The following is an 8954-nucleotide window of genomic DNA, read 5'->3' as shown; positions in this document are numbered from 1 at the left end:
AGGCCTTCTTGCAAGGTGATTTAGAGAGTGGCATTAGCATTGATGATAAGAATGATGAATTCCTAAAAGTATATGAGAGTGGATAAGATGAAATTGATAACCCCAACAACATACTCATCCATCTAATTCATTGAAGTGTTTGTATTCTGTTTTTCTCCATTGATCAAATTCATGCATACATATTTAATTACTGTCTTTTGCATTTAAACCTACAATCAATTTGTTCTTAAGTCTTAAATAATCAACAAATCATATAGCTAACTAGGCCGTGAGTCCTTTGGGAAAACGATACTTGGTCTTACCTTGTTTTATTACTTGATACGATTCGGTCACACTTGCTGATTGTTAAACAAGTTTGTGGCGCCGTTTTTCGGTGTTCATAAATTTGTCATCAAGTTTTTGGCGCCGTTGCCGGGGACTCGTGGTTTAACTAGTTCATTTGTGTGATTATTGATTATCTTTGACTTGAATTTTGAATTTTGAATTTTGAATTTCTGTTTTTATTTTTTCTGTTTTTATTTTATTTTATTTTATTTTCTGTTTTTATTTTTATTTTATTTTTCTGTTTTTATTTTTTTTCTGTTTATTTTTCTGTTTTTTATTTTTATCTCTGATTTTATATCTTCTTTATCTTTTTGTGCTAACAGTTGTTTTTAGGGTTTTGTGCCTAATGTCTGCAGGATGCAATTCGGTCAAGAATTTAACTATATGGGCACTCAATTCTACTAAGGGAATTTCAACCATTGGTGGGAACCTCACTCAAGCATGAATAAAAGTCAATTTTGGCAAGCTGTCGAACAATTTAAGAATCTACCACCATAACAATGGTAGCAAAGACCCTCTCTATCGGGAAGAAGGATAACGTTGGAGGACGCACTTCAACAGTACATACCGATATCTAATTGTCATCACAAAAGCACTCAAGCTGTCGAAGAATTTGATAGGCCGCCACCACAACAATGGCAGCAACAACCCTCTCTATCGGCAAGAATGCCAGCATTGGAGGACGCACTTCAACAATTTTTGCAGGTGTCCAGCTCCACTCAGAAAAACATTGAAGCATCATGTAAAAGGATGGAGATGAACCTTCGTTACATTAGTCAGAGATTGAACGATTTTAAGGTTAATACTGAAGTTAACCCTAAGGAGGAAGGTCAAGCCATTGTCATTGAAAGTGACAAGAATTTTGATGAGAAAAAAATAGGGAGAGATGAGGAAAAGATAAAGAGAAAAGAAAAAGAAGAGTTGAGTGAGAAAGATAAAAATGAAGAAAAAGAAAAAGAAGTGGTTGAGAGAAAAGAGAGAAAGAAAATTTGTGTGAAAATAAAGAAGTTGAGAAGAAAAAGAGAAGGGAAGAAAAAAATAAAAGAAAAGAAAAGAAAAAGAGAAAATTTAGGGAGAAGAAAAGTAAGAAAAAGAAGATGAGAGGAAAGAAGAAGAAATCATATGAAAAACCCCATCCCCATCTAAAGGAGTATCATAGGAAGGAAAAGAAATTTAAGTGCTTTACGGAAATCTTCAAGAAATTGGAGATTAAAGTTCCTATGATTGAGACACTACAACAGGTTCCTGGTTTGATCAAATTTCTGAAGAAGTTCAGTAGAAAGAAGAAAAAGAAGATGGAACATGAGCTTTATTGGGTCAAGCTAGTGACGTTAGGCAACCCAGTGATTTAAGAACTTTTAATTTTTGGTTTGGTGATGTAATTTTGAACTTTTGGGTATTTTTGTTTTTGTTATAAGTTTGTTACAGGGTTGTCATCAGCCACCTCAACCATAATTGTACAATTCATCAGTTTTGTGCCAGTTGGGCAGCTGTGCCGTTAGTCTTTTTAATGCCGTAACCAAAAAGGACTAACGTGCATCATTTTTGCGAGAAGTAGGATGTTAGTGAACTTTTGAAAAATTGAAAAAAGGAGGACTACTTTAAACAGACCCTACGAAAAGAGGGACCAAAATACGTATTAAACCTTTATTTTATTTGGTGCTTTGGTGTTAACTTAGCTAAGTTTGTGTTTTTATTTCAAGCATTATGTCTCTCCCACCTCCTAGGAAAACCAACTTCTTCGCCTCTACGAAGCAAACAAGTGGCACTACCTCAAAGAGCCAGGATCCTCAATCGGCCTCTCCAAGCCATGCGACTATGACTATAAAGAGTCGTCCATCCCCTACTCTCCAGGCGGTCGCTCAGGTTGGGGTCCCACAACCAACACCGGTGGTAAACCTTGAGCAGTCGTCCGGTGCAGCTACTGCCACGATTGTTCCTCTTTTGGAGAAAAAGAGGAAATCCTACAAGGAATGCGAGAAATCCTCTTTAAAGAAGAGTCGTCACAAGGGGAGCGTCCCTCAACCCCTTCTGGGCGGCATATTCAGTTCTGAGTTTCATGTTAGCCACAAGGTTAACTTTCATATGAACTCGTCGCAGCAAGCGATCGTCGAGCCACTGTTCGAGAGGGACATAACTAGTGTCGCCTTGGAGTTGTCGACCTGGGCGCTGATGTTGACCTGGTACCTTCGCGAGTTTGCCAACCGGAGGGGTGCAGAGGATGTGCAAGCTGATCTCATTGAAAAGAATAAGTTTTTCGCCGACCTTCGCACCCAACTAGAGGCGATGGCGGCCGTCCACAAGGGATGTGAGAAGCATCAGGCTAACCTTCATCTAAAGTTGGATAAGGCCAGACGGGAGCTGAAGGAAACTTCCAAGAACGTGTGGGTTGCCCAAATAACGAGTGATTGGGCGGTTGAGAAGTATGGAAAGCTGAAGGTTGAGGTGACAAGGCAAACAAAGAAAGAGAGAGAGTTGACCAATCAAAATAAGGCACTTACCACTAAGCTGTCAAAGGCGGAGGAGATGGTTGCGAGTTTGAACAAGATCATGATTGAGCATGAGGAGGGTTTTAACAAGGCTCTCCGCCAGGTGTCCTTACTCTTGGGAGTCGACCCGTATGCCAAGGGTTTTGACATAATGAAAGAGGTTTGTGAGGGGAATTTAATCCCCCTCAATGAGATGCTTGATAACGACGATGGTGTGAATGAGGAGGCTCCCGAGGAGGAACCAACGGATGCCCAGGAAAATGACGGCGCTGCCGGGGAATGGATTGGCCTAGTCGGCATTTAAGGGGTTTATTGTGATTTCCTTTTGATTGTTTGGATATGGTCGGACGACAAACACTTAGGTTTTGTTAGGGTGTTTAATTCATCGGCCCATTGATACAATGTGTACCCCAAGATCATCATTCAATACAATAGTTTCTTTTTTCCTTTCGCATGAACACTTTATCGCTTTGTTATTTTATGCTAAGTTATGGACGTTCAGCGACCTCGTAGTCATGTGGTGTTATTTACTATTTACCTGAGTTTGCAATTATTATGTTTTTCCTCGTTTGTTGTTCGTCACCGGCTAAGTTGACAGTGGTTCCTTTTGGAACGCTCTATTCATCAACTTAGGTTATTATTATTCGTATCGGGCGGTAGTGGTTCGTTGAAGAACTTATCGTTCACTACCCGACCAAGTTGACAATGGTTCATTTCGGAATGCTTCGTTCATCAACTTGGATTAACATCATTTGAACCAGGCGACAGTGGTTCATTGAAAAACTCGTCGTTCATCGTTCGACCAAGCTGACAGTGATTTCTTTTTGAACTCTCGGTTCATCAACTTGGGTTTCGTTCAATGAATCCGGTTGTCTGTTCGTTGTTATTATGCAGAATATTTCTATGGACAAAATGTTATGAACATTGTATTAACTTTGACAAAAAAGGAAATACAATGAGTGGCTATTCAACTAAAGTAAAATTTTAGGTGGGAAGCATTCCTGGTGTTAGGGATAGATTGGTCGTCCGGATGGGCGAGGTGATAGGCTGCGTTCTTGAGGTTTTCTGTCACCCTAAAATGTTCGTCCCACTTGTTAGTTAGCTTGCCATGTGTTATCGTCCGTCTCGTGTCACCAGTTTTCTCCATACCAAGTCTCCTTCTTGGAAGTTTTTTGGCCGCACCTTGGTGTTGTATCTTTTCTCAATCAATCGTTTGCAAGCCTCCGACCGTATGACCGCCGAATCTCGTCGCTCCTCCAGAGTTTCCAACTCAACCCTTAAATCTCCCTCGTTTAGTTGGACGTCCTCCAGTCGCCTTCATAGTGATGGTTCCCCTACTTCAACGGGGAGCATGGCATCAGGGCCATACGTGAGGTTGAAAGGCATTAAGTCGGTCCTCCCATGCGGGGTACACCGATATGCCCACAAGACTTTAGGTAGTTCGTCGACCTAAGCTCCTTTTTTCTCTCCCAACCTTCTTCTCAACTCGGTGAGAATTGTTTTATTGACCGCTTTCACTTGATCGTTTGTCTGCAGGTGTTCTACCGAACTGGTGAAATACTTAATTCCCAAGTTCTTATAGAATTCGGCCAATTTTCTATCGATGAATTGCCTATCGTTGTTGGTGACGACTGTTCGGGGCAGCTCGAAACGCAAATCAGCTTCCATACGAACTTCTGCACCTACTTGGCTATGATCGTGGCTAGGGCATCCGTCTCCACCCACTTAGTGAAATAATCGATGCTTAAGTCAGTAAACAATTCGTATGGTGCTCAGAACAGTGATATTAAATGCACAGTAAATGCGATCATCTACCTCTTACCTTTGACTTGTACTTATAGTGTTTGATATGGGTTTGAGATTAGTGAAACCTTAATCTTGGTCCAATCCCAGCCCATTACTTCTAATTACCATTTACCTTAATCTTTGCAAAGGAAGCTTATCTATCGACTAAGATTGTCCGGCCTTGATAGGGCCGTTTGTTCCTAGCTAGCAACATCTATCCGCTGTTTAGATGTTCTCGATTCCCCAGCACCGTCCGGTCTTCTTGATATGTATTATCTCACAGTTCGTCCAGTCCCTACTGTACAAGAACTTTATGTATTTCTAATTTTATTCTTTGTTTTTTTTTGTCTCCATTTGATTAAAAAATAAAGTCTAGTAACCATTGCATCAATTAATTTATAGATTAAATATATGTCTACTTTAATTAACTTTGTATCTATTTCAACCTTTTTTAAGAATCATTAGTATGTGTTCCAATTAGAAATAGTTGAGATACAATTTTACTCACAATCTTGCATAATTGAAGTTTAGCATATATTTGTAATTTTTTTATTTGTTCTTTATTTTTTTTTCCTCTGATGGTGTGATTTTCATTCTTGTTACACTGTACTTTCATTATTTTTCAGATTCAATTTGACACTTGTGCACAACATTTTTATTTAATTATTTTACTTATGATTAATGGTTAGGTAATGTAAGATTAATGGGTTTATGGGTGAAACTCGTACAAGTAGAAGTGAACTACTTTCTAAAGTTCATAGAATGTTACTCCCCCCACCACCCCATCTTCTTCCGACACCTCTCCAATTTTTTCTAAATTCCAATCTTACCCCTTTTACTTTTACCTTTACCTATTTTACTTTTTATTTCCCATTCATTTTTATCAAAGTCACTTTTTATACATAGACCAATTCACTAAATAAGTGATCAAGCATAAAATTTAAGATTATGTACTGCAGCGATAATGTAACACTTATGCAGCATAATGTAAAAGGAAAAAAATCAACCACAATCACATATAAAAAATTCAATAAACAGAGAGGCATAAAACTCAAACTTGAAAATTATTTAACAGGGAGATTTCACATACCTCAACAAATAGAACGACTGTAAGAACCTAAAAATTTGGGATTTAAAAGAGGGAATTAGTATGTTAGACTAATAGAACCAAATTTTTTATTTCAGTATAAAATACATTTCAGAACACTCTGGTTCATTAGCTCAATCCTTCTATCTCTCTCTAAAACTCAGATCTTCAAAGTTCTTTGCCTTCTCTCTACCAAGTCTTTGCCTTCTCTCTTCCATTTATCTTCACTGAGCCATTGGATCTCCGATCAGGTGGCGCCCAAACATCCGCAACGTAGAGAGCTTCACAATTGACCGATTCATTTTGGGTCCTAAGCTGGTAAGTCCTTACATGCAGTTCTCCATTGTTCTTAAACTGGGACAAGCATTCTTGCTGGTTGCATGTGTCTTGTGCTTTCCTCTTTTTCATTTTCCACTCCATCCTAGCTCTAAGAGTTGTTCCTATCACCAATGTGGTGGTTTGTAGGGTTTTGTTGAGTTCTTGCCGTGTAAGGTGTTGTTGAGAAGTTCCTGTGAGTGGGCTGTGATTTTGAGGTAAGGAGAGCTAGAAATACTTCTTTATAATTAGTTGCATGTATGTGTATATACTGAGTTATGTATTATTTCTGCTGCTTGGTTTGCATGTTAAGTTTTGAGTAGATGGAATAATATGTATTGGAATGTGCATCTGTGAATCTATAAACTGATGTTTGTGAATTGATTTGGATGTGATGTGTAACTGAAATTGAGTATTTTAGATGAAGGAATCTGCTGTGAGAGCTTAGGTGTAGGTTGAGTGAATTTGATAGTGTTTTAGGTTATTTTAGAAGAAGTGGGATAGTGAATTTGAGAGTTAGTGGTCTAAGGATCTTGTGGTCTGTTGGGGCAGTCTTACCAAGTGTATTGTGACTTGTTAGAATCACCAAAGTGGTCCAAATCAGTGCAAAGTGGTGGAATGGGGTTTAGGATCTTCAAGTTGTGGAAATTGATGTTGAGGAGAAAAAGTTGAGTTGTAATCCCTTTAGAAGTGTAGTAGGAAGGATTAGGAACATCTAGATAAGTCTAATCAGGTGTAAAACATGAATTAAGGGTGTTAGAAATTGGAGAAAAGGCCTAGAAATGATAAGGGTTTGTGTGACTGCATAATTCTGCAGAATTTGCGTTCTACAGATGATGCAGAGTCGCTATCCAAGTTGTCTCGCATAGCGAATCCCTAAAGAGAGTGCTCTCTATTTGAGTCATTCGTTGTGCGAGCTGGTGCGTTGTGCGAATGACTACAGGGTACTTCTCTCTATCTAGTGATTCGCATAGTGAATCTAGTTGTTGTGCGACTGGTGGTGGCTTGGAGTCACTGTCAGTTTAATTCGAAAGGTAAGAGGGGCGCAAAGCGAAGAGGTTTGGGGGTGTGCTCTTTGTTTAAGTTCTCGCATAGCGACCTGGGTGCGCTATGCGAGAAGACCCGAGGCCTATAGCCTTAGCGAGTTAATTCGCATAGCGAATTAAGGGGTGCGCTCTGCGAGACTCTCTTGTCTCGCCTTGCGAGTAGGATGCGCTCTACGAATCCTCTCAGTCTAGATTTCTCTTTTGCACTTGTTTTGGTTGAATTAAGTGTGTGGAATGATTGAAATGCATAGTATGATGGTGGTAATGTGATTACATTTAAAGTATGTGAACGTATGAGACATGTTTGGTGGTTGAATGTAAGAAAGTGTGGTTGATGGACGTAATTCCATGGATCTCAAAGGGAGGTTACATGGTGGTGCCCTATGTTATGGACGTAATTCCATGATCCTCAAGGAGAGGATCCATGGTGGTGCCCTTGGTGTGTTTTAGAATGATTTGCGTGGAAGCTCAGTCTTGGGGGTTATCCTGAAACTACAATGGTCAATCATTCTCAAGTAGAGAGGATTGAACCATGTCGTGAGTAGAAGTAGGAGGTCTTAGTCTTGGAGGCTTCCAGTATACTCTAAGGTGCGGTACAGACTAACCTCGTGAGTGTGGTAGGGTGAAACCCATTGGCAATGACTTTGCAAAGCAGTAGAAGCCACCACGAGTATAAATGTAATGTCCCAGATTATATAGAAAATACATAATATTGACGTCATCAATTATAATATAATAGAACAGTTAGGAATAGACGTGCAGATAAGTTGTTAAGATTACAGTCATCCAAAAGAAGTCATAATTTTAAAACTTTAAACACACATAAGAGTATTTCAAAATATAAAACGTCTATGAATCCTAACTAAGTTAAGCTGCAACATCATCACCATCCAGGGCTTGCTCCAAGGGTACCTAATCCATCTCTGCTCACATCCAAGTGGATGATCATTGTAAAAGAAATGCACACACAAACAAAATACAAACACAGAAGCAAGGGTGAGCTAGATATAAAAAAATCATGTTATAACAATCACACACAATCATGCAAGTTTGATTTAAATTTAATGGACCACGCTACACAACTTGTTACACTTTACACTTGACTTGTCCGGACTTAGAATGATTGTCGAGCTATGACGGGTCATGCATTCGTGGTGGCTTCTACTGCTTTGCAAAGTCGTTGCCAATGGGTTTCACCTTATCACACTCACGAGGTTAGTCTGTTATCACTCATCTTAGGTCATACTGGAAGCACCCAAGACTAGGACCTCCTGCTACTACTCACGACATGATTCAATCCTCTCTACTTGAGAATGATTGACCATTGTATTTCAAGATAACCCCCAAGACTGAGCTTCCATGCAAATCATTCTAAAACACACCAAGGGCACAACCATGGATCCTCTCCTTGAGGAGCATGGAATTACATCCAATATCCACACCTTATTACTTTCAACCACCAAACATGTCTCATACATCCACATACTTTCAATATAATAACATTACCACCATCATACTATCCATTCCAATCATTCAACACACTTAATTCAACCAAAGCAAGAGCGAAAGAGAAATCTGGACTCAGAGGATTCGTAGAGCACATCCTACTCGCAAGGCGAGACAAGAGAGTATCGCACAGCGCACCCCTTAATTCGCTATGCGAATTAACTCGCTAAGGCTATAGGCCTCAGGTCTTCTTGCATAGCACACCCAGGTCGCTATGCGAGAGCTTAAATAGAGAGCACACCCCTAAACCTCTTCGCTTTGCGCCCCTCTCGCCTTTCTAATTAAAATGGCAGTGGTTCCAGGTCACCACCAGTCGCACAACGACCCGACTCACTATCGAATCACTAGACAAAAGCAGTACCCTCCAGTCATTCGCATAGCGCATCAGCTCGCACAACGAAT

The sequence above is a fragment of the Vigna umbellata genome, chromosome 7 (genome assembly GCF_029865625.1).
Source record: "Vigna umbellata cultivar VRB3 chromosome 7, Vumbellata_1.0, whole genome shotgun sequence".
Lineage (NCBI taxonomy): Eukaryota > Viridiplantae > Streptophyta > Magnoliopsida > Fabales > Fabaceae > Vigna > Vigna umbellata.
Note: the sequence above shows the minus strand (reverse complement) of the source record.